The sequence below is a fragment of the Rhinopithecus roxellana genome, chromosome 3, assembly GCF_007565055.1.
Source record: "Rhinopithecus roxellana isolate Shanxi Qingling chromosome 3, ASM756505v1, whole genome shotgun sequence".
Classification (NCBI taxonomy): Eukaryota; Metazoa; Chordata; class Mammalia; order Primates; family Cercopithecidae; genus Rhinopithecus; species Rhinopithecus roxellana.
This window is the reverse complement of record NC_044551.1, coordinates 116160994-116188004: the sequence shown is the minus strand read 5'-3', so window position 1 is coordinate 116188004 and position 27011 is coordinate 116160994. Positions and strand designations below refer to the sequence as shown.

General features: G+C 42.0%; 1 protein-coding gene across 4 annotated transcripts in view; it reads left to right on the top strand.

Annotated features, from left to right (window-relative positions):
- Positions 1-265: 265 nt before the first annotated feature.
- CDC42SE2 (CDC42 small effector 2) overlaps positions 266-27011 on the top strand; it is a 116854-nt gene continuing 90108 nt past the window's right edge. For 3 of the 4 annotated variants that reach the window (XM_030926867.1, XM_010381561.2, XM_010381560.2), the window contains exon 1: positions 12214-12385. The gene's annotated coding sequence lies outside the window, so the exon portion shown is untranslated. Of the gene's footprint in view, positions 369-12213; positions 12386-27011 lie in introns of those variants that run through there. The other variant, XM_030926866.1, reaches the window with a different exon arrangement.

Sequence of the window (27011 nt, the reverse complement as noted above, 5' to 3'; positions counted from 1 at the left end):
CTCTAGTTCCCTAAAGGCATCAAACTCTCATATCTTCCTGATTTTATACATGTTGTTCTTCTACACACAGAGAATTTCACCTTTCCCTTCATTCTTGGGTAATTCCTCTCAAGCATCTGCTCTTTTAGGAATCCTTTCTGGACCCCCACAGGTTAAGTCAAATGTCCTCCACTAGATCTACCTCTATGATAATACTTCTCAACTGTCCAACTTCCTCTTCGCACAAGGGTAATGCTGGAGCCGGAAGCTGTGGTGACAGTTTTTTGATTCAGCAGCTTCCTGCCTAGAGAAAGAGCCAGAGCAGGGGATGGGCAGAGTCTGCATGTGACTGCAGGACCTCTGTCAGAGAATGAAGCACTCATCTCATGGTAAGGCTGGTATGAAAGCAAGGTCAAGATTGAAAGCCATATCCTAAATAGAGGGTGAAAAAAAGAGAAGCAGCATAAAGCTGTTTGGGTGTATGGGAGATGAGCTTGGGAATACCTCAGCAGTGAAGGGATGTCAGAGGTAGTATGAGGTGAAAAGAGCTGTTGGAATATGTAACAGTGCTGAATTGCTGGATTGTCTTCCACCACTCTTCATCACCATCCCAACAGCTTAAGGATAGAGATTTCCATCACGAACTCCCTACTACCTACCATGGCCACACAATAGGTAGTCAGCAAAAATCTGTTGCATTGAATTGATCCTATTAACTCTCCCTTAAAGACCATTCTTTAGAACTTCTTACAGGCCTGGCGCAGTGGCTGATGCCTGTAATCCCAGCACTTTGGGAGGCCGAGACGGGTGGATCACGAGGTCAGGAGATCGAGACCATCCTAGCTAACACAGTGAAACCCCGTCTCTACTAAAAAATACAAAAAAAAAACTAGCCGGGCGTGGTGGCGGGCACCTGTAGTCCCAGCTACTCGGGAGGCTGAGGCAGGAGAATGGCGTAAACCCGGGAGGCGGAGCTTGCAGTGAGCTGAGATCCGGCCACTGCACTCCAGCCTGGGCGACACAGCGAGACTCCGTCTCAAAAAAAAAAAAAAAAAAAAAAAAAATACAAAACTTAGCTGGGTGTGCTTGCACATGCCTGTAATCCCAGCTACTCAGGAGGCTGAGGCAGGAGAATCACTTGAACCCAGGAGGTGGAGGCTGTAGTGAGCTGAGATTGCACCATTTCACTCCAGCCTGGGCAACAAGAGCGAAACTCTGTCTAAAAATTAAAAAAAAAGAACTTCTTACAAAGGATACTTTTCTAGGAAACCTCTCATCCTCACTATGAAGGATTGTCTTTTGACAAATACTTGCATTATGTTTTTTTGGAAATCTCTCATAGTCACTTTCAGTGTTCTATCTTGCATTATGCATGTTTGGATGTGTCCTATATTTTCTGAGTCCACTTTAGGAGAAAGACCACTGTCTGAATCATCTCTGAAGATTCCACAGGGTTTTCTATCCAGTGGACACACCACAGATTTTTTTTTCTTTTTTTAAAAGTTTTATTGTACTTTAAGTTCTAGGGTACATGTGCACAACGTGCAGGTTTGTTACATAGGTTTACATGTGCCACGTTGGTTTGCTGCATCCATCAACTCGTCATTTACATTAGGTATTTCTCCTAATGCTATCCCTTCCCCAGCCCCACACCACCTCGACAGGCCCCAGGACACACCACAGATTTTACAGATTCTTTTTCACATGTGTATAGAAATAATAAGTCTTGGCTGGGCACAGTGGCTCACTCCTGTAATCCCAGCACTTTGGGAGCCCGAGGCGGGTCGATCACTTGAGGTCAGGAGTTTGAGACCAGCCTGGCCAACATGGCGAAACTCTATCTCTACTAAAAATAAAAAAATTAGCTGGCCCTGGTGACCGGTGCCTGTAATCCCAGCCACTCGGGAGGCTGAGGCAGGAGAATTGCATGATCCCAGGAGGCAGAGGTTGCAGTGAGCTGAGATGGTGCCACTGCACTCCAGCCTAGGCAACAGAGTGAGACTCCATCTCAAAAAAAAAAAAAAAAAAAAAAAAAAGAAAAAAAAAAAAAAAAAGAGAGAGAGAAAGAAAGAAAGAAAAGAAAAGAAAAGAAATAATAAGTGTTTAGGTGACTGCTGTGCATTGCTCCTATTACCCACCATTTCTGATTTGCTTTAGTCTTCATTCTTACATAATGGGTAGGTTAACTTAGAAAGAAAAAACAAGCTTATGTAGAACCAAAAGTCTAGTCCAATGTTTTTAAAGGAAAAGCAAATGACATGAATATATAATCATCTACTGAAGTTACTTTAAAAAGCAATGAAGCCAACATGCTTTCTACAGTGCAAGATAGATTTTTGTTTTAACCTAGTTATCATGATTGCCAAGTATTACTTTAACTATGTAGCTTCGATTTGTGGTATGTTTTGGAAATGAAATTAGAAATCTGTGTACCACTTATACCCTGATCCTCTGATTGAAGTGTGACTTATTATAACTAAGAACTAATGGTTGAAAAAAAAAATCCTGTAAGTTTGCTATGTGCCAGAGTGGGAAATACGTGTATGTGTGTGCTCATATATCTATAATATCACTGATCATTTATTTATGTTTATTTTATAATTAACAAAGAGTAAAGGAGAATTTGCTGAAATACTTATTTAAAGTCTAGTACTAAGCTGTCGGGTACCATAGTCACTAGCTACACATTCCTATTGAGCACCTGAAACATGGCTATTCTGAATTGAGATGTGCTATAAGTATAAAAAATTCTGAATTTGAAATCTTACTTTTAAAAATGTAAAATATATCATTAATACATATTAGATTAATTGCGTGTCGAAATGACAATATTTTAAATAAAATATATTATTTAAAATTACCTTTACTTTTTTTCATGTAGCTACTTGAAAATTTAAAATTACATATGTGCCTTGAATTATATTTCTGTAGGATAGCATTGGTCTATTGTATGCCATAATTTACTTTTACTATTAAAAGATTGCAAGAGAGCCGGGTGCAGTGGCTCATGCCTGTAATCCCAGTACTTTGGGAGGCCAAGGCGGGTTCACGAGGTTAAGAATTCAAGAGCAGCCTAGCCAACATGCTAAGACCCTGTCTCTACTAAGAATACAAAAATTAGCAGGGCATGGTGGCGTGTGCCTGTAATCCCAGCTACTCAGGAGGCTGAGGCAGGAGAATTGCTTGAACCCAGGAGGCGGAGGCTGCAGTGAGCTGAGGTCATGCCACTGCACTCCAGCCTGGGTGACAGCGCAAGACTCCGTCTCAGAAAAAAAAAAAAAAGATTGTAAGGAAGTTGTGAAAAAAATTCCACTGTAATAATAGAGGCAATTTATTGATAGTGTACTGTGCTGCAGGCATTGAGATTTTATATGAATTATTAAATTTAATTATTGCCACATCTTATTAGGTAATTATGTAGGCATTATTATATTTTATGATGAGTAGACTGGGACTCAAAGATGTTAAGAAAATTGCCTACAAGCCCAAGATCAGATAGTCTGCAAAACAAACCCATATCCACCTGACACTAGAGACCATTCCCTTTTTATTAAGTGATTTTGTCTTTCCTCTGTCTTTCGTCTTCAGAGACTGGCACCATATGCTACCAGAAATTCTATTACCACCCACAAATGAGAGGACTACCAGCTTGTTACTCCAAAATAATGTCACATTTGCTTTTTTGCCCAAGTGAAAATAACATAATAAGTCCCCATTTGCCAAATTATCAGGAATTCCATTCTTTTCCCATGGTTTCCCTCCCCTATATAATCATAAAGAAAAACCCAGGCTTGTTTACTAGTGCCTGAGAAGTGATGCCTTTGTCTTTATGGCTTGACAATGGAGTGGAAACTCAGATACACTCTTGAGGCTGGAGGGTCACCTCAAAGCTAGTCTAGAGAAGAGTTGGGTCTGTGAGAGTGGCTGTGTTTTCTATTGCTGTGTGACAAATTAATACAAACTTAGTGGGCTGAAACAACATCTGTTTATTAGTTCATACTCTCTGTAGGTCAGAAGTTCAGCACAGCATGGCCAGGTTCTCTGCTCACAGTATCAGGCTGAAATCAAGGTGTTTGCAAGCCTGAGTTCTCATCTGGAGGCCTGGGGGAAAATGTGCTCCCAAGCTCTTTCTGTTGTTGGTAGAATTCAGTTCCTTGAGGGTATAGGACGGAGGTCCTGTTTCCTTACTAGCTGTCGGCCAAGGGCCACTTTCTGCTCCTAGAGGCTACTTGCATTCTTTGCCATATGGCCCCACCCCATCTTCAAGTCAGCAACGAAGCATCACGTTCTTTTCATGCTTTGAATCCTTCTGACTTCTCTATCTGCCACCAGCCAGAGAAAACTCTTTTTTTTTTTTTTTTTTTTTTTTTGAGACGGAGTCTTGCTCTGTCACCCAGGCTGGAGTGCAGTGGCCAGATCTCAGCTCACTGCAAGCTCCGCCTCCCGGGTTTATGCCATTCTCCTGCCTCAGCCTCCCGAGTAGCTGGGACTACAGGCGCCCGCCACCTCGCCCGGCTAGTTTTTTGTATTTTTTAGTAGAGACGGGGTTTCACGGTGTTAGCCAGGATGGTCTCGATCTCCTGACCTCGTGATCCGCCCGTCTCGGCCTCCCAAAGTGCTGGGATTACAGGCTTGAGCCACCGCGCCCGGCCCAGAAAACTCTTCACTTTCAAAGGCTCATGTAATTAGACCAGGCCCACTCAGATAATCTCCTTCCATTAAGGTCAACTATGACACACAACCTAATATAATCATAGGAATGCTATCTTATCCTATTCATAGGTTCTGGAGATTAGGACCCCGAGTATTGGGGGAAAGGGGTGGTGCATTTTTACAATCTGCCCATCACAGTCCTGGGGATTAGGTAGGGCATATACACCACCACAGTGACAGTGGCAGGGAACAAAGCCATCAGAACACTCCCAACTACCCAGACCAGCTAGTGGTGGGGTCAAAAGCAAGAGCTGAATCACTATGAGGCAGTAACACCTTCTGCGAGAGGCGTGTAGATGGGTGTGAAGAATCCTGGTTTGCCATCTTCCAACCTTACTTCCAATTTTTACTCACCATGAACTTTTTTTTTTTTTTTTAATTATTATTATTTTAGTAGAGACGGGTTTTCACCATGTTGGCCATGCTGGTCTCAAACTCCTAACCTCAAGTGATCTGCCTGCCTCGGCCTCCCAAAGTGCTAGGATTAGAGGTATGAGCCACTGTGCCTGGACTCATCATGAACTTTTTTTATGAAAGCAATGTGTATCTTTGCGCTAGGAGGAAGTGGCAAGATTTCTGTTCCACTTGCTAATTTTTTTTTTGAGACAGAGTCTCGCTCTGTCACCCAGGCTGGAGTGCAGTGGCACGATCTCGACTCACTGCAACCTTTGCCTCCCAGGTTCAAGCGATTCTCCTGCCTCAGCTTCCCAAGTAGCCAGGACTACAGGTGTGCGCCACCATGCCTGGCTAATTTTTTGTATTTTAGTAGAGATGAGGTTTCGCCATGTTGCCCAGGCTGGTCTCAAACTCCTGAGCTCAGGCAATCCACTTGCCTTGGTCTCCCAGTGTTCTAGGATTACAGGGGTGAGCCACTGTGCCCGGCCCCACCTGTTAAATTTAAGGGCACCAAATCTCCAGGTGCTTTGAGAGTATCTAACAAGATACTCCATTTCTCCTCTTCCTGGATTCCTGGTGAACCACAGAGGTGGGAGACCCCCTGGTGCTTGCTGAGTCGCTTCCTAACACACACTGGTGCTAGTTCTGCTGGTTCTTCTGGGCTAATGGGCTTCCTCAAGATACAGGGAGACGTATCCTCTCTGCAGTCCTGTTGCTGAGTCTTAATCGCCAGCAAGACGATTATGGCTTGACAATGGAGTGGAATGGAGTGGAGTGGAGACTCCACTCCCTCTTGTTACCTGCCTTTTGCACTTCATCTTTCCGCACTCTTGTATGCCAGCCTGCCAATACTCAACTCAAGATCCATTGTGGTTCTTGCTCTCCCTGGGAAGAAGAACACACCTTTAAGATGCCAATTTCTGAACTTTTGCTCACTAAGCTTTGTGCTTCCTAAATTAGTGCCATATCCCCTTTCTCTTTATTGTTTTTTTTTTTCTGTGTGAAATCTACCAGAAGCTTTATTGCCTTTATTGTTTACTTGTTAAGTCTCTTTTAGCTGACTCATATTTTTAACTTTAACAAACATGTAAAGGAAACTTGTATTGCTACCATATATGTAAAACTGTTATTACTTGCCATATATAGATGTTAGCTGTTAAACAAAAGACAAAGGAGTTCTTACTTAGTCTGTAACTTGACTTAGCAGAGTGACCTCAAAAGGCTCCCTTCCTCTTCTCTGGTTGTCCCCAGAGGCATTTTGTTATAATTCCTAACTTTTTTTTTTGGGCTGAGGGGCTGCAATGCAATTGGATCACAGGCTATGTGTTGAAGCTAGACAAGCTGCACGTACCCTAATCTACCTCTCTCCATCCTTCCACTCCCGAACCCCAGTGAAGTGTATCACCTAAAATCATCTCCCACACCACCAGAGGTGTGCAATACACAGTTTGGGAAACACTGATCTGACTACCTTCTTCACAGAGACCCACCTCGAATTCCTTTCCCTTTGAAAAAACTTTTCTAACTAATTCAGACCCTCAGTGATCCCCTCAACCACATTCATAAAGCTACTGTGTCTATTTATTCAAATGTTGATGTGTGACATTTCATTAAAGACAAAGGCCATGCTTTATACTGAACTTTTCCACAGCACTCGGTATGCTACCTGGCAAACAGCAGGCATTCAATGAATATTTGTGGTTTGATGAGCAGCAAGGGTCAGCCACAGGTAAGAGTGTAAAGCAAAATTTGACTTAGCTTTCCTTCCTATATTTGGCTGCTTCAGTCACAGAAAGGACCACTGTCTATGGTTCTTCTGACAGTTGGTTATTTTCTCCTTTCTCAACACATTGCACGATTCCTGATTTTTCTCCATCTTCCCAAATCACAATTTATGTGCCATATGTCTCATTACCTTATTGACTAATTAGCTAAGATATCTGAGGTTTGCCATTAGATTTTATGATGCTTGCCTGTGCCTTATATTTTTTTTGTATTTTCTATCACACTAAAAACAGACTATGTATACCTAACATACACTCAATAGATATACTGTATGTTGTATACATAAACAAATACATGTTGAATAATTTGTTTCTTGGAGTATGCCTGTTATATCTTTAGGAAAAAAATACTACATTCCAAAACTAATTTATACAACATTGGTCAAGCGGATTTACTAAGTTTGCTATTAGTTAATGTTCACAGCACAAGTATAGAAAGCTTTGTAGTTCTGACTAAGAATAATAATAATTAAATCTTCCCTCTGCCTTTCCTCTTTCTTTTGATTCACTTGACCCATTCAGATGTTCCTATAAAGGAGCAATTTCAGTCTCTATAGCTTTACACAGAACTGGTGGTTTCTTCTCTTGTATCCCAAGCAATTGGTATATACGTCTAGTTAGGAATGATCATCTAATTTATCAGCAGACCTAGACACAACTGAGAATGAAAGAAGACACAAATAACTATTAAGCCAGGACAAGAGATTCCTGATAAATCAGGAAATATGGTCATACTACTTTGAATGTAGTTATCTATTAAATGTATGTCTCTTGTCATTCAACTGTAAAGCTGTGTTAAGTTTGGGCCTTATTTCTCTTAGCTTCTTTTGTTGCCTGGAATTGTGTCTGGCACGTTGTGGTTGTAGAAGAAAAGTTAGTGCTCCTTTAAAAATGTTCATTTACTTAAACATTATACTATATTAATGTAGAACTCATACCATCCCATTTGGGGCCTTTTATGAGCCATTTTCTCAATATTACAAATGTAGAACAATGAGCTTAATTATATGCTTGTGTCATGATAATAGCTAGCTTTTACCAGCACAGCCTGTGCCAGGCCTTGGGCTAACAATTTTACTTGAGTTCTCTTATATATTTCTCAAAACAGACCTCACAGGTAGGTAATACTATTGGTCTCATTAAACTAGAAGAAAAGATAGGTTTAGAAAGAACTTTGTTCAGTGTCACCTAACTAATGACGCAGCAGAATTTGGATTTGAACTCCGGACTCTGACTCCATATACCATGTCTCCTTAATGTTAGAAAGAACTGCTATCAAATTTTGGAAAGCAGATTTAAAAAACATTAATAGTGGCCGGACATGGTGGCTCATGCCTGTAATCCCAGCACTTTGGGAGGCTGGGGTGGGCGGATCACCTGAGGTCGGGAGTTCAAGACCAGCCTGGCCAATATGGTGAAACCCTGTCTCCACTAAAAATACAAAAATTAGCCAGGCGTGATAATGGGTGCCTGTAATCCCAGCTACTCAGGAGGCTGAGGCAGGAGAATCACTTGAATCCAGGACAGGGAGGTTGCAGTGAGCCAAGCTTGCACCACTGCAATCCAGGCTGTGCGACACAGTGAGACTCCGTCTCAAAAAAAAAAAAAAAAAAAAAAAAAAAACAAACAAACAAAAAAGAAGAAGAAGAAGAAAAAAAAATTAACAGGCCAGGTGCAGTGGCTCACGCCTGTAACCCCAGTACTTTGGGAGGCCGAGGCAGGCGGATCACCTGAGGTCAGGAGTTCGAGACCAGCCTGGCCAACATGGCGAAACCCTGTGTCAACTAAAAATACAAATATTAGCCGAGCGTGGTGGCAGGTGCCTGTAATCCCAGCTACTCGGGAAGCTGAGGCAGGAGAATCATTTGAACCTGGTAGGTGAAGGTTGCAGTGAGCCAAGATTGTGCTATTGTACTCTAGCCTGGAAAACAAGAGCAAGACTCCATCTCAAAAGCAAAACAAAACAAAACAACCAAAAATTAATAGCATACTTTTAGGGAAAATCTATTTTCTTGAAAAATTTTAAGGAAAACTTATTTAAGTAAAAGATTGCAGAATCAGGCCAATGTGGCTGTTACATGAGCTCAAGGCTATTTAGCAGTTGGTTAGAACAATGTGTTCCTTCCTGTTGTCTTTGGTGTAATGTTTCCACTTGTTATGGACTAATAGGAATGCAAAACAGTTTCTTCTGGACTATAATAGTTGCATTTACTTTTATCAGTATTTTCACTGTGTATTATGTGAGTAAATTATGAACAGTGTCTATTTTTTACCCTTGTCTTTCTTTTGGAATAAGATTTTACTCAGTAACAATTTTAAGGACAGTGTGCAGATACATCATAATGACTCTAGAAAAATTTTATGGCCGGTGCGGTGGCTCACGCCTGTAATCCCAGCACTTTGGAGGCCGAGGAGGGCGGAACACGAGGTCAGGATCCTGGCCAACACAGTGAAACCCTGCCTCTACTAAAAATACAAAAAATTAGCCGGGCATGGTTTCGGGCACCTGTAGTCCCAGCTACTCGGGAGGCTGAGGCAGGAGACTGGCGTGAACCCAGGAGGTGGAGCTTGCAGTGAGCCCAGATCGCACCACTGCACTCCAGCCTGGGCGACAGAGCAAGACTCTGTCTCAAAAAAAAAAGAAAAAAGAAAGAAAAAGAAAAATTTTATTTGGTATTATTGTAATTACAAACTACAGATTAACATTGATGAAATACATTGTCAGTGTTTTTATAAACAAAAGTCTATTTAATTTTATAAAAAAATCAAATTGTTATGTAATCTGTAGCTTTAAATTGTTTTAAATCATAAAGGATAAATTAAATGTATAAAGAGACTGCTATGAATATAACATTGAGCAAATAATTATGCACACATACGCTACAAAAAGTATCATCCAGGGCAGACGCCGTGGCTCACGCCTGTAATCCCAGCACTTTGTGAGGCGAGGAGGGCGGATTGTGTGAGCCTGGGAGTTTCAGACCAACCTGGGCAACATAGTGAGACCCTGTCTACCAAAAATACAAAAATTAGCCAGGTGTGGTAGTGTGCGTTTGTAGTCCTAGCTCCTTGGGAGGCTGAGGTGGGAGGATCACTTGAGCCCTGAAGACAGAGATCGTAGAGAGCTGAGATCGCACAGATTAGGCCACTGCACTCCAGCCTGGGTGACAGAGTGAGACCCTGTCCCCCCCCCCAAAAAAAGTGTCAATTCAACTGAATGGCATTGTGTACTTGACTTCTTATTTTTTAACTGATAAGAAGGGTGTATGAATAGCTATAGCAACTGAAATTATATCGTGCTATTCAATCACATAATGTTCTGTTACAAAATATGAAAAATCTGAAAATAAATGTTTACATAATGAATACTACCCTTTATAGGTAAATGATAGAAAATTTGCTATTTTTCATGGCTGAGGAAGGCATTCACACAAGGTTACTACATTTGTAATTCAAAGGGAGGCTTATAAGCACATATATCAAGTTCAGGAATTTTTTGTTTTTTTTTGTTCTAGGAAATTTTTAGAATCATCTTTATGAAACCTCCCTATACGCTATCATGTTATTCTCATTCAATGAAATAGGATTGTAGTGTATCATTGGTCAAAAAACTGCATTAAATGTCAAGTAAATGGTTATCACTGTACTCAGAGTAACTGGAAAATCAAAATGCTTATGGTATGATGTAGATAAAGATCTCATGGTTAACTGAAACAGAAACCAAGAGAAAATTTAAAATTAAAAAAATTGGTCATTTTTTGTTGCTTTAGTTTTTTTAATCTCAGAGAATTTTAAAATTTTTCATTTATTCTAGGCACTTGGGATACATCAGTTGAACAGAACAGACAAAAATCCCAGCTTCTACTAGAGAAGGCAGACACTAAAAGCTAAACATATCAAATAAATACAGTCATACCTCAGTATCCGAGGGGGACTGGTTCTAGGACCCCATCCAATATCAAAATCCTCTCAGGTCTATAATATAAAATGATATGGTATTTGCACATAACCCACATATATCCTCCTGTATACTTTATCTCCAGATTACTTATAATACAATGTAAGTACTATGTAAATAGCTGTTATATTGTATTGGGTTTTTTTTGTATTTTTAAATTGTTGTATTTTTTCCCCAAATATTTTCCATCTGTGGTTGGTTGAATCCAGGAACGCAGAACCCATGGATAGGGAGGGCTGACTGTGAATGACAAAGATTGTTACAAGGTGGAAAGTGTCATGGGAAGAAAGGAAAAATAGCAAGGCAGGAAAGATTGATAATTTTTTTTTTCTTTTGGAAACAGGTGTCACTCCGTCCAGCCCAAGCTGGAGTGCAGTGACCTGATGATGGCTCACTGTAACCTAACTCCTGGCCTCAGCCTCCAGAGTACTTGGGACTATAGGCATACGCCACTACACCAGGCTATTTTTGTGTGTGTGTGTGTAGAGACAGGGTGTCGCTATGTTGCCCAGTCTGTTCTATTTTGAAGGTACAACCAACAAGCTTTCTTCACAGATTGAAAGTGAAAATGAGAGTATGAGAGGAGTTATGGATGATATAAAGTTTTTGACCTGAGCAACCAGAAATCCTCGCCATCAACCTAGAATGGGGAAGACCATACATTACTTATTGTATTCAAAGTAGTACAGGTTTGAGAGCTTACTTCAGTGGCATTACGCTCTTTCTCTATCCTTTTGACCTCACGATAAAGTTTTGTAGGTATTTTGGTGGACTGCTGGCTGCTAGATAGGGCACTCATGTTTCTGATTTTTGAGATATGTAAAACACACACCCAAAGGAATCACAGAAGTCCAGTACATGTGTAATTTTCACGCATTTCAAATGCCAGGTGGATGATCTCGGCTTTAACCCAGTTAACGATGGATTGAACAATTCTGACTTTTACATGAAAAAGCAGTGGTCAGAGGATGGGATCTCAATTGCCACTGAGAGACCCCTCGTCCCACAACCGCTCAGCACCCACCCACCCTCGCCTGGGCGCGTCCACCGCCCCACAACGTGCGCAGACGTCGCTCCTCCGCAAGGCTGTCCGCGGCCCGGGCTGGGGTGGGAAAGGGCTCCCGCAAGCTCCCGCCCGGGTTTGGTCGCCATCTTTCGGAGCGTCCTTTCCCGCGAGTGCTGCAGCCCCGGATCTCAGGCGTCCGTTAGTTACAGAGGCCAATTCCTAACCCCCGCGGCTCAAATCCCTGAGGTCCCGCCGCCTGCCGGCCGACCCTCCCATCCCGGAGGTACGGCGGGGGCGGGGCCCAATCGGGGGCGGGGCCAACATTGCGGCCGCTGCAGCTGCGCAACGGCGCCCGCCCCCCCAGCCCCTCCAGGGGCGCGCGCCGCCTCTCGCTCCGCCCAACCCGCGCGCGAGCCTAGGCGGGGAGGGGGAGCAAGGAAGCTGCGAGCGCGCCGGGGAGCGCAGCTGCAGGCGTGGGGGCGGCAGGAGCCGCGGAGCCGGCGCTGAGAGGGGCTGTGGCCGGAGCGGGCGGCAGAGACAAAGGCGACGGTGAGTGTAGTGCCAGCCCCAGTCGCGCGTCGGCCCCCAAGCCTCGCCCTCTCGGCCCCTTGGGCGGGGTCCCGAAGCCCCGAACCCTCGTCCCTGAGGGCTCTGGGGTGAGCGCGGCCCGGCCCTGCCAGAAGCGCGCTGCGGGCTGTGGGCTGAGCTTGCGTCTCCATTTCAGGTTTGGGCGAGGTCCTCATGCCCTAGGACCCTGCCTTAGGTTTTTTTTCTGTTCCCTCTGAGGAATGGTTACACGCTCAGTTCATAATTCACGGCAGGCGGACGGCTGAGGCAGCCAACTGACCGCCTGATGTAAAATGGAAAGGCAGACCCCCTCCCCCCAACTTTTCAGGTCTGGAAGTCGGGAGGGTGGTGCGAGGGGCGGGCGGGGAGGGCCCGGGGTCTCTAGGTGAGGGTTTCGGGGAGCCAAGACACCTGGCTGCGGAGCCCCGACTCTTCGCCGGAGGCGCCGGACGCGTTCTGTCCGCGGGTCCTGCCGCGGTTCGCCCCGGGCCCCGGGCATGAAAGCCCTTGGCCACCTCGTCGCGGGAGCTCAGCTACTCTTACAGGTTGTTTTACCCAGTGCTTGCTGCTTTAAGTTGCGATTTTAGGCAACGGGTGTGGTAGGTAGCGGCTCCTTGATGCCGCATTCACAGCTGAAAAAAACCCCGATCCGCTGACTTCACTCTGTGTAAGAAACAACACTGGGGATTTCTCTTTAGCTTGCAATTACTTTAAATTATAAGCTTTTTTAGGGGAATTCTGAGGGGTGATGTGCAGTTTACAAAATTTGAATGTTTCGTTGAAGGACCTGGCTTATAGTATGTGCTCAGTAAAGTATTTGTTGAATGAATGAATCTTGAAATATCAGACAAAGCTTATCTCACATCTAGTAAAATTCAGGCACGTATCCTCTTGATTATGATTAAGGAAATAATGTCGGCAAACAACATGTATTTTTGATATACGTTTGTTTTTAGTTTTTATCCCACATAACATACTGTTGTGAGTCAGTTCTTACTCTCAGTGCTATGAATACAGAAAATATATATCAAGTGTGGATTTTCTGTTTTGGTTTTAGAGAGGTTGGTATACATTTTCTGTTTCTTAAAAACAGGCCTTATTTCTAACCTTTAAAAATAATGGAGAAGATACAGAGGGAGTGGGACTGTATTTTGACAACCAGCTTTCTATTTCATTATGAATAAAGAAGTTTATGTGTTTTTGAAAGGGACTGTGGTATGGTCTTGCTGCTTTTTGAGCAAGGGAGAACTCTAAATTTGGGGGGGAACTAATGTTGCAGTAATATAATAAAATGTCACCATTTACTCAACAGATATTCATGAAGCACCTGTTTATGGGCCGAGACCTGTGTTGCACACTGTTTCTGGGCACAGGCAAAATCCACAATTATCCTTTTCTTAAACTTGAATGTAAAGTTCTTTACTTATTATTGATGTCGCAAGTGGTGACTGTCTTAAACCCCTAGTGGCTATTTAAGTTGGGAAAGATGTCAGGTGAACTGCAGGAAGTGTAAATTCATAACAGCCTTTAAAGGTTAATAAGTAACTTTGTACAGCTAAAATTATTGGGTTAAGCTTTTATATTGTCAGTTTAATAGAATCTATCTACATTTTAAAACGAAGAGGAAGACATTTAATAAACTAGTGTTTTAATTCTCTCCCTCATCCCTATTAAGAGACTTTGGTACAGTGTATTTATTGAAGGGCAATGTACTTCTGGTCCTGTTTTCTGTAAATAATCTTTGTAGTAACATCTTCTATTTTAAAAAACCCCCAAAGATAAACAGTGGATTCCTTTTCTGTAAGAAATACTTTAAAATAAAGCTTTATTTCAGGGATTTTATTTTGTCTTTGTGTTCACCATTTACAAATAAATGCAATTTATAAACTTGATAGTGCTGAAAAGGGAAGGATTATTAGTAGTAATTTGTGATTCCATATGTGGACTTATCTTTTAGTATTTCAACTGTGATAAAACTACTAATTAAAAAGGATGAGATTTGTAGTTTCGCATTTATTCTGAACATAAGATTGCATTGCCTGTTTTAATCTATATATGTGTAAAAAGCAGTAATAATTGTATTTATTTCAGGAATCCAGACTAATGTGATCCAGTCTTGATCATTATGAAATAATGTAGATGTTAATTTTTTTATAGGTAGCTTTTGTATTTAAGTGGGCTCTTTTGACTGTTAATGCTTATAATATTTATTACGTTGTTAAAGATAATGTTTACTGGACTTACAGGCTATTAGCTGTTTTTTTTTTTTTTTTTTTTGAGATGAAGTCTGGCTCCGTCACCCAGGCTAGAGTGCAGCGGTGCGATCTCAGCTTACTGCAACCTCCGCCTTTAGGGCTCGAGCTGTTCTCGTGCCTCAGCCTCCCATGTAGCTAGGATTACAGAGGTGCGCCACCACGCCCGATTTTTTGTATTTTCAGTAGAGACAGGGTTTCTCTCTGTTGTCCAGGCTGGTCTCGAACTCCTGGTCTCAAGTGATCTGCCCGCCTCAGCCTCCCAGAATGTGCTGTGTTAGCTTTTTATTGTTGTTTCTAGAAATAATAAGGAAAGTAATCCTTAAAATTGAATGATAGAGAATTGTAATACTTTCTCTTTAAATGTATATTTCTCGGAGGAAGAGTTACCTGACAATGTACCACTGATAGTCTGGTGTTGATGACATACCTAATTGTAAAGGGTGATAGTGATGATAAAGAACAAGTAAGTAAGGTGTGATGTGTTAAGTGAAAAGTGTTTGGCTTTTTTTTTTTTTTCTGGATAAGCACATTATCAGAATTCTTGACAATCAGCAGCTGCGTTAAAATATATTTTTCCAAGAAATCAGCACTCATTATTTATTTATTTATTTATTTATTTATTTATTTATTTATTTATTTATTTATTTGAGGCGGAGTCTCGCCCTGTTGCCAGGCTGGAGTGCAGTGGTGCAATCTCGGCTCACTGCAACGTCCGCCTCCGTGGTTCAAGCAATTCTCCTGCTTCAGCCTCTCAAGTAGCTGGGACTACAGGTGTGCGCCACTATGCCTGGCTAATTTTTGTAGTTTTGGTAGAGATGGGGTTTCACCATGTTGGCCATGATAGTCTCGATCGATTGACCTCATGATCTGCCTGCCTCGGCCTCCCAAAGTGCTGGGATTACAGGAGTGAGCGACCACCCCTGGCCATAATTTTTTTTTTGAACCTTAAAAATACTAGTGTTTTCAAAGTATTGTTCCTTCCTTGGTGTAGTTCGTAATGTTTTGAGGCTAAATAAATTTCAGGATTATCTTGTGTTATAATTGCTGGAATATTTGAAATGTTGGTGTTTTCTTCATCAGGGTGTATGTGTCTGTTGGGGAGAGGGTAGTTCATTTTTTTGTAAGACTTTTTAGAGTGATTTAGAAAGCATTTCTTTTTCCTCAGATGTAATTAATAAAGTGATTTATAATGATACTAACATGGCATATTGCAGCTGTGCTCATATTTGCCTGTGTAGATAGTGAGAGTTTTAATTTAAAAAAGGTTATTTAAATACTTCATAACTAATTTCTCACATTATTTTCTGAGATGAGTTGCTGTTATGTTTTCAAGTTCCAGTTGTCTTTTTTAAAATTATGAAAGCGTTTATTTAGATTCCTCATCTGCTTTAAGATGAATCTGGGATATTTTGTTAAGGTTTCATAAGAGTTTTTTCAAAATTAAAAATGCAAATTGGTTTTGATCTGCTGCATTGTTCTTATTCTCAATTTTCATGAAAGAAATATTTTAACATTTTATTGAACATTGAATGTTAGTAATGTTTTAGTCAGTCTCAGAGGGAGACATTATAGTTTTCCTGTGCCTTCTTGAGAGGAACTTGAGAACTTGAGAGAAGCATATGCACGTGCTTGCTTTTTTTCTTTTTTCTTTTTTCTTTTTTTTTTTTTTTTTTGAGACAGAGTCTTGCTCTGTCCCTCAGACTGGAGTGCAGTGGCGCAATCTCGGCTTACCACAACCTCTGTCTCCTGGGTTTAAGTGATTCTCCTGCCTCAGCCTCCTGAGTAGCTGGGATTACAGGCATCTGCCACCATGCCTGACTAATTTTCATATTTTTCGTAAAGACGGGGTTTCTCTATGTTCGTAAGGCTGATCTCGATCTCTTGACCTCAGGTGATTCACCCACCTCAGCCTCCCAAAGTGCTAGGATTACAGGCGTGAGCCACTGCGCCCAGTCAAGCTTATTCTTAATACTTGCTAGTTAGGTGAGGGCATTTTTTTTCTGATATTTTTCATACTACCTGGAAAAACGTGGAATTTGACTTTTTATTTTTATTTTTCGAGACAGAGTTTCACTGTTGTTGCCCAGGGTGGAGTGCAAAGGCACCATCTTGGCTCACTGAAACCTCTGCCTCCCTGGTTCAAACGATTTTCCTACCTCAGCCTCCTGAGTAGCTGGGATTACAGGCATGCACCATCATGCCCAGCTAATTTTGTATTTTTGGTAGAGATGGCGTTTCTCCATGTTGGTGAGGCGGGTCTCGAACTCCCGACCTCAGGTGATCTACCTGCCTCAGCCTCCCAGAGTGCTGGGATTAGAGGTGTGAGCCACCACGCCCAGGTTGCTTTTTTTTTTTTTTTTAAGGAAACAGAGTCCGTTGCGAGGCTGGAGTGCAGTGCTGCGATCTCGGCTTACTGCAACCTCCGCCTCCTGGGTTCAAGCAACTATCCTCCCTCAGCCTCTCGAGTAGCTGGGACTACAGGTGTGTGCCAACATGCCTGGCTAATTTTTGTATTTTTAGTAGAGATGGGGTTTCACCATTTGGCCAGGATGGTCTCCATCTCTTGACCTTGTGATCCACCCACCTTGGCCTTCCAGAGTGCTGGGATTACAGGCGTGAGCCACCGTGCCAGGTCAGGAATTTAAGCTTTTAAATTATTAGTTTTATGCATCCTGCCACCTTAGTTCAAAGCTTAAGTATACTTGAATCTTTCTATAATACTAACAAAAAATGAGTAGTGCAGGATTTAGCTGAGACTGCTTTGGGCCCCCATCCAAAGGGAGTTCCTGAATTGCAATGCCAAAAAGACTTGGTAATAAGTTGTCTTAATCCTGACGCTGTAAAATACCTGTTAATGTATTTTAGTCAAATAGATTATGGTAAAACATACTCCCTCTTTTTCCTAGAAAGTATTAGGTTAAGATCATATTAAATCTAGGTACCTTTGAAAGTAACTAAATGATGAGCCCTGATGTATCTGTTTTCTTGCTTTACCCACTTAGAAACTCATGCTGTGATTTCATATGAAATCTGTATGATCAAATTTTTGTATCTTGTACTAAAACATAAAATTATTGACCGGGCATGGTGGCTCATGCCTGTAATCCCAGAGCACTTTGGGAGGCTGAGGTGGGCGGATCACCTAAGGTCAGGAGTTTGAGACCAGCCTGGCCTGTGAAACCTTGTCTCTACTAAAAATACAAAAATTAGCTGAGCATGGTGGAGCATGCCTGTAATCCCAGCTACTTGGGAGACTGAGGCAGGAGAATCATGGGAACCCGGGAGGCAGAGGCTGCAGTGAGCCGAGATGGCATCACTGCACTCCTGCCTGGGCAACAGAGCGAGAGTCCATCTCAAAAAAACAAAACAAGCTGAGCGCGGTGGCTCACACCTGTAATCCTAGCACTTTGGGAGGTTGAGGCAGGCGGATCAGCTGAGTTCGGGAATTTGATACCCACCTGGCCAATATGGTGAAACCCCATCTCTACTAAAAATACAAAAGTTAGCCGGGCGCAGTGACTTATGCCTGTAATCCCAGGCACTCGGGAGGCTGAGGCAGGAGAATTGCTTGAACCCAGGAGGTGGAGGTTGCAGTGAGCTGAGATGGCGCTACTGTACTCCAGCCTGGGCGACGGAGTGAGACTATCTCAAAAAAAAAAAAAAAAAACAAAAACAGCTGGCAGGGCTCGGTGGCTCATGCCTGTAACCCCAGCACTTTGGGAGGCCTAGGCGGGTCGATCACAAGGTCAGGAGATCGAGACCATCCTGACTAACACGGTGAAACCCTGTCTCTACTAAAAAATACAAAAAATTAGCCGGGCGTGGTGGCGGGCGCCTGTATTCCCAGCTATTAGGGAGGCTGAGGCAGGAGAATGCGTGAACCCGGGAGTCGGAGCTTGCAGTGAGCCGAGATGGTGCCATTGCACTCCAGTCTGGGCAAAAGAGTGAGACTCCATCTCAAAGAAAAATAAAAATAAAAAAATAGAAACGGCCGGGCGTGGTGGCTCAAGCCTGTAATCCTAGCACTTTGGGAGGCCGAGACGGGCGGATCACAAGGTCAGGAGATCGAGACCATCCTGGCTAACACGGTGAAACCCCGTCTCTACTAAAAAATACAAAAAACTAGGCGGGCGAGGTGGCGGGCGCCTGTAGTCCCAGCTACTCGGGAGGCTGAGGCAGGAGAATGGCGTAAACCTGGGAGGCGGAGCTTGCAGTGAGCTGAGATCCGGCCACTGCACTCCAGCCTGGGCGACAGAGCGAGACTCCATCTCAAAAAAAAAAAAAAAAAAAAAATAGAAACAACAGTATAAAATTTTTTTTTTGTTTCATTTGACTTAATAAAACGTTCACTTTTTGTTTAGTAAAGCAAAAATGAATTTTGAGTACATTCAACATTGTGTATGTTTTACACCGTGTATATAGTGGGAATTTATGGGTATCTGTAGAACTGAAAGGTTTAATGCGTGGACCTTGGTAACGTTTAAGCAAAAAACAACTTTCACTGTGCCTTCAAAACCCTCCCTGTAGATGTGTCTTTCTCTGCTTCTAGATGAGCTTTTAGCATGATCAGATAGCCTTTTAAGTCACTTTTAGGTAACAAAAAGTCTTCTGGCCACTTGTCAGTCTTATTTTAGTCATTAGAAGGTACAGTATAGTAGTATTCAAACCCTTGTACATTTCAGAACTTCTCTTTGGCTCAAAACTGCTTTGAACCTAGAAGCTTGTTTTGGAAAGGAAGAGTCCTAGTTAGTTGGCTTCTCTTTTTACTTTGCCAGGTCTTCTTCAGTATGGTATTCCTACCACTTCAGGATGCAGCTCAGTGGAGAAAAGATACAGGGGGGAAGTTGGGAAGGTATAGTTTTATTGTGGCTCATCTGATTGTGATCTGGCATTTTTGCCTTCTGAGTTGGCCAAGTAGTGCAAAGCTGACTCTTTCTTCAGGAGTGCTGGAAATGGTTGAGGAGTCTTATGTCTAGGAAGCTCCAGCTGTAATTCCTGAGATACAGTTCTCCAGCTTCAATTTAGCCTTCCAGTTTCCTTTATCTTGCAGGTTCATTTTGCCCAGGGTGAGATTTTCTTTAGTCTTGAAGATAATTCTGTAATAACATTTTAACCAGAACTGCCTATGCTTTATTGAGGAGGATATTTCATAGACACAATTTCAGTAATTCCACTGGGGTCTCAGCATCCTGTCTTTCCAGCTCCTTCCATAATATACAGTATAGACCCTCTGAATCATCAGATTTCACATCTGAGGATTTAGCCAGCCAAGGATAAAAAGCATTTAAAAAGAAAAAACAGTAAGAACAACAAGGTAAAAAGCTACAGTATAACAATTATACATGGCATTTATATTTGATTAGGTATACATAGTCTAGAGATGATTCAAAGTATATGGGTGGATGTGCCTAGGTTATATGCAAATAGCGTGCCATTTTATGTATGTAAGGGACTTCAGCATCCGGGGATTTGGGCCAGGGTGGGGCGGGGTTCCTGGAACCAGTCACCCATGGATACCAAGGGATGGCTGTAAACGTTTCTTCAATAGTACTTCTGTATGTCTGCTATCTGTAATCCATCGCTGCGACCGCCTCTATGCTGTCCCAAGACCACCTCCTTCCACATCCTCACGTGAGTCTTTACCATGCCTTAAATTCGTGGTCCACTATTATAATTTCTCCTTTTCATACACATTCAGCTACCTTGCAGCATTCTTCCATTGTAATTCACCTGGCCAAACCCCCACCCCCACACCCTTCGTATCCAGTTCTCCATCTGTTCTAGCCTGCACCTGGGAAGTTGAGCATGCTTTGAGGAAAACACACCCAAGCTGACCCAGCTCTCCCTTTAAATTCATGACCACTGACCTAAGGAGGGCCCTTTGTGCTGCTGGTTGTTTTTTGTTTTTGTTTTTTTTTGTTTTGTTTTTTGAGATGGAGTCTCACCGTGTCACTCAGGCTGGAGTGCAGTGGCGCGATTTCGGCTCACTGCAACTTCTGCCTCCCAGGTTCAAGTGATTCTCCTGCCTCAGCCTCCCGAGTAGCTGGGATTACAGGCGCCCATCACCACGCCCGGCTGTGTTTTTTTTTTTTTTTTTTTTTTTTTTTTTTTTAAGTGGAGGTAGGGTTTCACCACGTTGGACAGGCTGGTCTTGAACTCTAACTCCTGACCCCAAGTGATCCACTTGCCTCAGCCTCCCAAAATGCTGAGATTACAGCCGTGAGGTACTGCACCTGGCCTAATCCTTCTATAATCCTAGTACGTTTCCTGATTGAATCACCACAGATGACTTTTAACGCCTCTCGTCAAACCTCTAGCATCCCTTTTTTCCTCTTCATTTTCAGCTCATGACCTTGTTTCCTGTATATCAAAAATGAAAGCAGTCAGAAGAAAACTTTTACATGTCTCCTTGTATCTTTACCCATACTTTGCCTTTCCTACTATTCTGTCATCATAGTCTCCACTTGTGCCCCTTTCTCCTCTTAAGGACATTGCACTGCTTCAGTATTCATCTCATTCTCCTGCATACTAATGAGCTGTGTCATTTCCCCATTTCTACTGGATTATCCCTATCAGCATATAGATATACTGAAATATCTCATATCTTAAAAAAAGAAACATTTCCAGATGCCACATCTTCCTTTAGTTACTCCTCTCCAAAAAGGTAAATATTTGTTGTCATCAGTGCTCCCTGTCTTGTTTGGATCCACTACAATCAGCTTTTTTTCTCATTCGTTCTACCATAGCAGCTCTTTTTGAGACTATTAAGTGACTTTGTTGGTGGTAAATTCCCTAGTTCTCAAGCCTAATCTCAGTGGATGTAGAAGCAATAGAGCATTTGATGTGGTTGATAACATCGTGTTTGAAATCTTTCTTCCCTTTGTTTCTGGCATATTATTGCCTATTTTCAGTTTCTTTTGTTGGTTCCTTTTCATTGCCCCAACTTCTGAAAAATGAGACAGTGTTTCAGGGACACATGTTTAGACCTCTTCTATATATTTAGTTTTAGTCCCCTGCGATCTCATTCTGTCTAGCTAGAATTATATACATATATATATATATTTTTTTAAATTTTTTGTCATTTTTTTTTTTTGAGACAGAGTCTTGCTCTGTTTCCCAGGGTGGAGTGCAATGGCGTGATCTTGGCCCACTGCAACCTCTGCCTCCTGGGTTCAAGTGATTCTCCTGCCTCAGCCTCCCAAGTAGCTGGGACTACAGGTGCGGGCCATCACGCCCGGCTTATTTTTGTATTTTTAGTAGAGACGGGGGTTTCACCATGTTGGCCAGGCTGATCTCGAACTCCTGACCTCAAGTGATCTGCCCAACTCGGCCTCCCAAAGTGCTGGGATTATAGGCGTGAGCTACTGTGCCCAGCCTTTTTTTTTTTTTTTTTTTTAAATTAAAAAAGCTTTTCTTAGCCTGGTACAGTGGCTCATGCCTGTAATCCCAGCACTTTGGGAGGCTCAGGTGGGCGGATCATGAGGTCAGGAGATCGAGACTATCCTGGCTAACATGGTGAAACCGTGTCTCTACTAAAAATACAAAAAAAAATTAGCAGGCATGGCAGCGGGTGCTTCTAGTCCCAGCTACTAGGGAAGCTGAGGCAGGAGAATGGCGTAATCCCAGGAGGCGGAGCTTACAGTGAGCCGAGATCGCACCACTGCACTCCAGCCTGGGCGACAGAGACTCTGTCTCAAAAAAAAAAAAAAAAAAAGATTTTTTTTTCTGAGGGCCTTCCTCGTCCTCCAGGCTGGAGTGCAGTGATGTGATCTTAGCTCACTGCAGGCTTGACCTCCCGGGCACAGATGATCCTCCTACCTTAGCCTTCCAAGTAGCTGGGACCACAGGTATGCACCACCACATCCGGCTAATTTTTGTCTTTTTTTGTAGAGATGGGTTTTCATCATGTTGCCCAGGCTGGTCTTAGGCTCAAGTGATCCACCTGCCTGGCCCCCGGCTAAGTGCTGGGACTACAGCATGAGCTACTGTGCCCAGCCTAGAATTATATATTTCAAACTACGAATGTTATCTTTAGTCTGGATCTATTTCCTAACCTCCAGACTTCTATATATATATTTGCCTACTCAGCATTTTAAAGTAGATTTCTAATAGGCATCCCAAATTTAACATCACAACTGAACTCCTTGTCCTCCCTCTTCTCCATCATCCTCCCTCCTCAATAATTGTCCCCATTCCAGTCTTCCTCATCCTATTAAATGCCAACTCCATCTTGTAGTTTCTCTGGCCAAAAACCTGGTAGACATTCTTGACTCTCTTCTTTCTCATACTCCCACATCTGATTCAAATAATTAGCATGAAAACATGTCCCTTATCTATCTTAAAAAGTGCCATAAGAATAAATGTAACCGCAATTTCCTCTCATCTGTTGCCACCTCTGTAAGCAACCATCATCTCCTTCCTGTATTATTTTAGTAGTCTCTATCTGCTGCTTCTGCTGTTTTCTGTTCACAAACCAGCTACAAGGGCGATCCTTTGACTTAATGCCTAAGTATTCAAGAAATCTTGACCCTTCATCGTCTGTACGTCCTGCCTGTCTGATTTGATGTCTTACCAGTTTCTCCTTGGCTTCTTCCACTCCGGCCACATATAGACCTCCCTGAGGTTTCTTGAACTTGCCAAGCATAGTGTTGCTTTAGTGCCCGTAGGAATAGAGCTTTGTTTTATTCACTGCAGAATCCCCAGTATTCAGAACAGTGGATGGCACATAATGGAGACTCACATTTCCTGAATGAATGGCTGCTAATCTTGTCGCTGTATCTTTGGTAACAGCTTATATGAATGTTTCTATAACTAAAAGTATTTGAACTTCACCTAAAACCATGTAGTCCTGTAAGAATTAAGTAGAAACAAATTTAGATACAAGAGGATGAAGTAAGTTTCAAATCAATTTTTGTGTATGTAAAGTGAAAATACACGGTAAAATGGTAAGGGACAGAGGAGGTAGGAAAGGAAGGAAGAGAGATAAACCAATGGAATAAAGAAAAGGAAAACCTGATTTGGTAGTAGGGTGACAACACCTTAAAAAAACCTATTTTGGGCTTGCCCTATATTTTTTTAAAGTGGTGTTTCTTCAATTCTGAGTGTTGGTGAGTTACATGGACTTAGACTCTTCAATTTGGACTATATTATAACCTTTTTTTTTTTTTTGAGGCTGAGTCTTGCTCTGTCACCCAGGCTAGAGTGCAGTGGTGTGATCTCGGCTCACTGCAAACTCCGTCTCCCAGGTTCAAGCAATTCTTGTGCCTCAGCCTCCCAAGTAGCTGGGTTTTCAGGAGTCCACCACCAGGCCTGGCTAATTTTGTATTTTTAGTAGGGACGAGGTTTCGCCACGTTGGCCAGACTGGTCTCAAACTCCTGACCTCAAGTGATCTGCCCACCTGGGCCTCCCAAAGTGCTGGGATTACAGGTGTGAGCCACTGCGCCTGGCCTTATAACTTTCTTTTTATCAGGGATACAGGCTCAAATGAGATTGGGTGCCAAAACTTCATTGTTTTTCTTTTCTTTTCTTTCTTTTTTCTTTTTTTTTTTGCGCTAGTTTTTGCTAAACTACTTTTGTGAAGGAAAAGCAGTTACTTTTACTGAGCTAGCTCGATGGTATCCTGTGTGTTTTTTTTTTTGAAAGCTCAAATAGAAGTCTCACAGTTTTAGGGAGTGATTATTTTTTAGTCTGCAAAAATTTATTTGTATGCCTGTCCTCTTAGTACTGTACTGCCTAGTTACTCTCCTTTCAAAAAAAAAAAAGAACATATACGTATATTTATTATATTTCCATGGTAAACTAGCAGCTACAATAACGTATACAACTTTATTGAGTAGTATTTATTAAATGCATATACATATTTGTGCTCCTAAAAATGCTTATACATACTAAAACTGCAGTTTTACTGATAGTTGGGAAATGAAAGTGCAAAAGAAATTAATGATTTGTGAAGTTTTGGTATTTCATTGTGTCAAGACAAGGTTTTTTTTTTTTTTTTCTCTGAGCTGTAGATCTCATTTCCTGTTGGTTGATTAAAAAAAATATATTGGCCAGGTGCAATAGCCCAAGTCTGTAGTCCCAGCACTTTGTGAGGCTGAGGTGAGTGGATTGCTTGAGCTCAGGAGTTCGAGACCAGTCTGGGCAATGAGGTGAAACCCCGTCTACAAAAAAAAAAAAAAAAAAAAAATAGAAAAATTAGCCAGGCCTGTACACCCATAGTCCCAGCTACTCAGGAGACTGAGGTGGGTGGATTGCTTGAGCCTGGAAGGTCGAGGCTGCAGTGAGCCGAGATCTCACCACTGCAGTCTACTCTGGGTGACAGAGTGAGATCCTGTTTAAAAAAAAAATCTTTTAGGTAAATTGTTAAAATAGGTGGCTTAGAAGTTGGTGAATTAAGAGATAATGTTTGTGTGCAAGTATAAATTATTCTCTATAAACCAATGTAAACATTTTCCCATTTTTGTATAATATGCAATAATTTATGTCTTTATTGACTTGTAGAACTTTTATGTAGCTACAATGTGTGTGGGTGTGTATATATATCTTTACAGTTTTTGTAATATACAGATACAATTTAGACTGTCGTATAAACATGACCATTATAATTTTTTTTTTTTTTTGAGATGGAGTCTTGCTCTGTCACCCAGGCTGGAATGTAGTGGCACAGTCTTGGTTCACTTTGACCTCTGCCTCCTGGCTTCAAGCAATTCTCCTACTTCAGCCTCCCTGGTAGCTGGGATTACAGGCGTGCATCATCATGCCCAGCTAAGGTTTTTTATTTTATTTTATTTTTTTATTTATTTTTATTTTTTTATTTTAGTAGAGGTGGGCCAGGCTGGTCTCGAACTCCTGACCTCAGATGATCTGCCCACCTCGGCCTCCCAAAGTGCTGGGATTACAGGCGTGAGCCACCACACCTGGCAACCATTATAATTTGTAAAAAGTCTGTTTACATACCAAATAAAATCATCATGTTGGATGACACACTAGAAATGTTTCTTTACAATTTTGAAATAATCTATTTTGTAGACTAGGTCATTTTCATTAGAATTTGACATTGACCTAGTTGAATGTGTTAGCATTTCACACATAACCATCTTGGATTAAGAAGATCCTTATTTCTGAGCTGGTGTGCAGTCCTGCCACTCAGTTTATTTCAGCTGTATTCGTAGTTTGATGCCTGCCATCCTACTTTAACTTCATAATGTTCTGTATAGATTATTAAGAAATCGAAATGGTCATATTGAGAAAACTGAATATAATTCATCGGTGTGACCCCAGTCTTATAAGGGGTCATTAAAATAATACATGACATTATGCCTTCATTTATTCTATTCAGTACATTTATCAAACTACTATGTGAAGTTGTTTCCCAACCCATTCAGAATAAGATATAAACTGTACTCACCCAGAAAATACAAACTCAACAGTCTAATAATTTGGCCCTGACAGCCTCTTATCTCACCTTTGCTCACTACACTCTAGCTAAGTTAGTCTGTTCAGTTTCTCAAACATGCCATTCTTGGCCTTGGCTTAGAGCTTTTACACTGGTTGTTTCCTTTGTTTGAAGTGGTATTTTCCCAGATGTTTTTTAGCCTGGCCCTTTACCTTTCCAATTTCAGCCTAAATGTCACCTCCTGCTTCCTCACCACTCAGTTAAAAATAGCTCCTCCCATCACTGTTTTAATTTCTTTACGTCATTTGTCGGTCCTTGAAATTATGTGTTTTTTAAAATTTATTTTTATGACAGTAGAGACTTCCTTTGTCTTATTTCTTGCTGTCTACAATGCCTGAAACAATACTGGCACCAAAAGGTGTTCAGCAAAAAAAAAAGTGTTGATAGGATAAAGCCAGGTACCAATCTCATCTATTCCCCCCACTTTTTTTTTTGAAATGGAGTCTTGCTCTGTCGCCCAGGCTGGAGTTCAGTGGCACAATCCAGGCTCACTGCAGCCTCTGCTTCCCGGGTCCTATCAGTTCTTGTGCCTCAGCCACCCATGTAGCTGGGATTCCACGCTAGCCAATTTTTTATTTTTAGTGGAGATGGGGTTTCTTCTTGTTGACTAGGCTAGTTGAGAATGTGATCTACCTGCCTGGGCCTCCCAAAGTGCTAGGATTACAGGTGTGTGCCACTGCACCCTGCCTATTCTTTCTTGTGAGTGATTTTAGTGTATTCATAATTTAAAATGTTGAAAGCATATTTCTCCTAACCTAGAAAAGAAACTGGATTATTCCGATAAAAGCCTGTTTTAGAAAAGGATGAGAAAATTTAGGAACCGTTGTGATGATCCTTAGATCAGAGTGGTAAATGGAGCCAGTGTTGTGCTGGAGCTGGTTAGCTGATTGTGCCTCT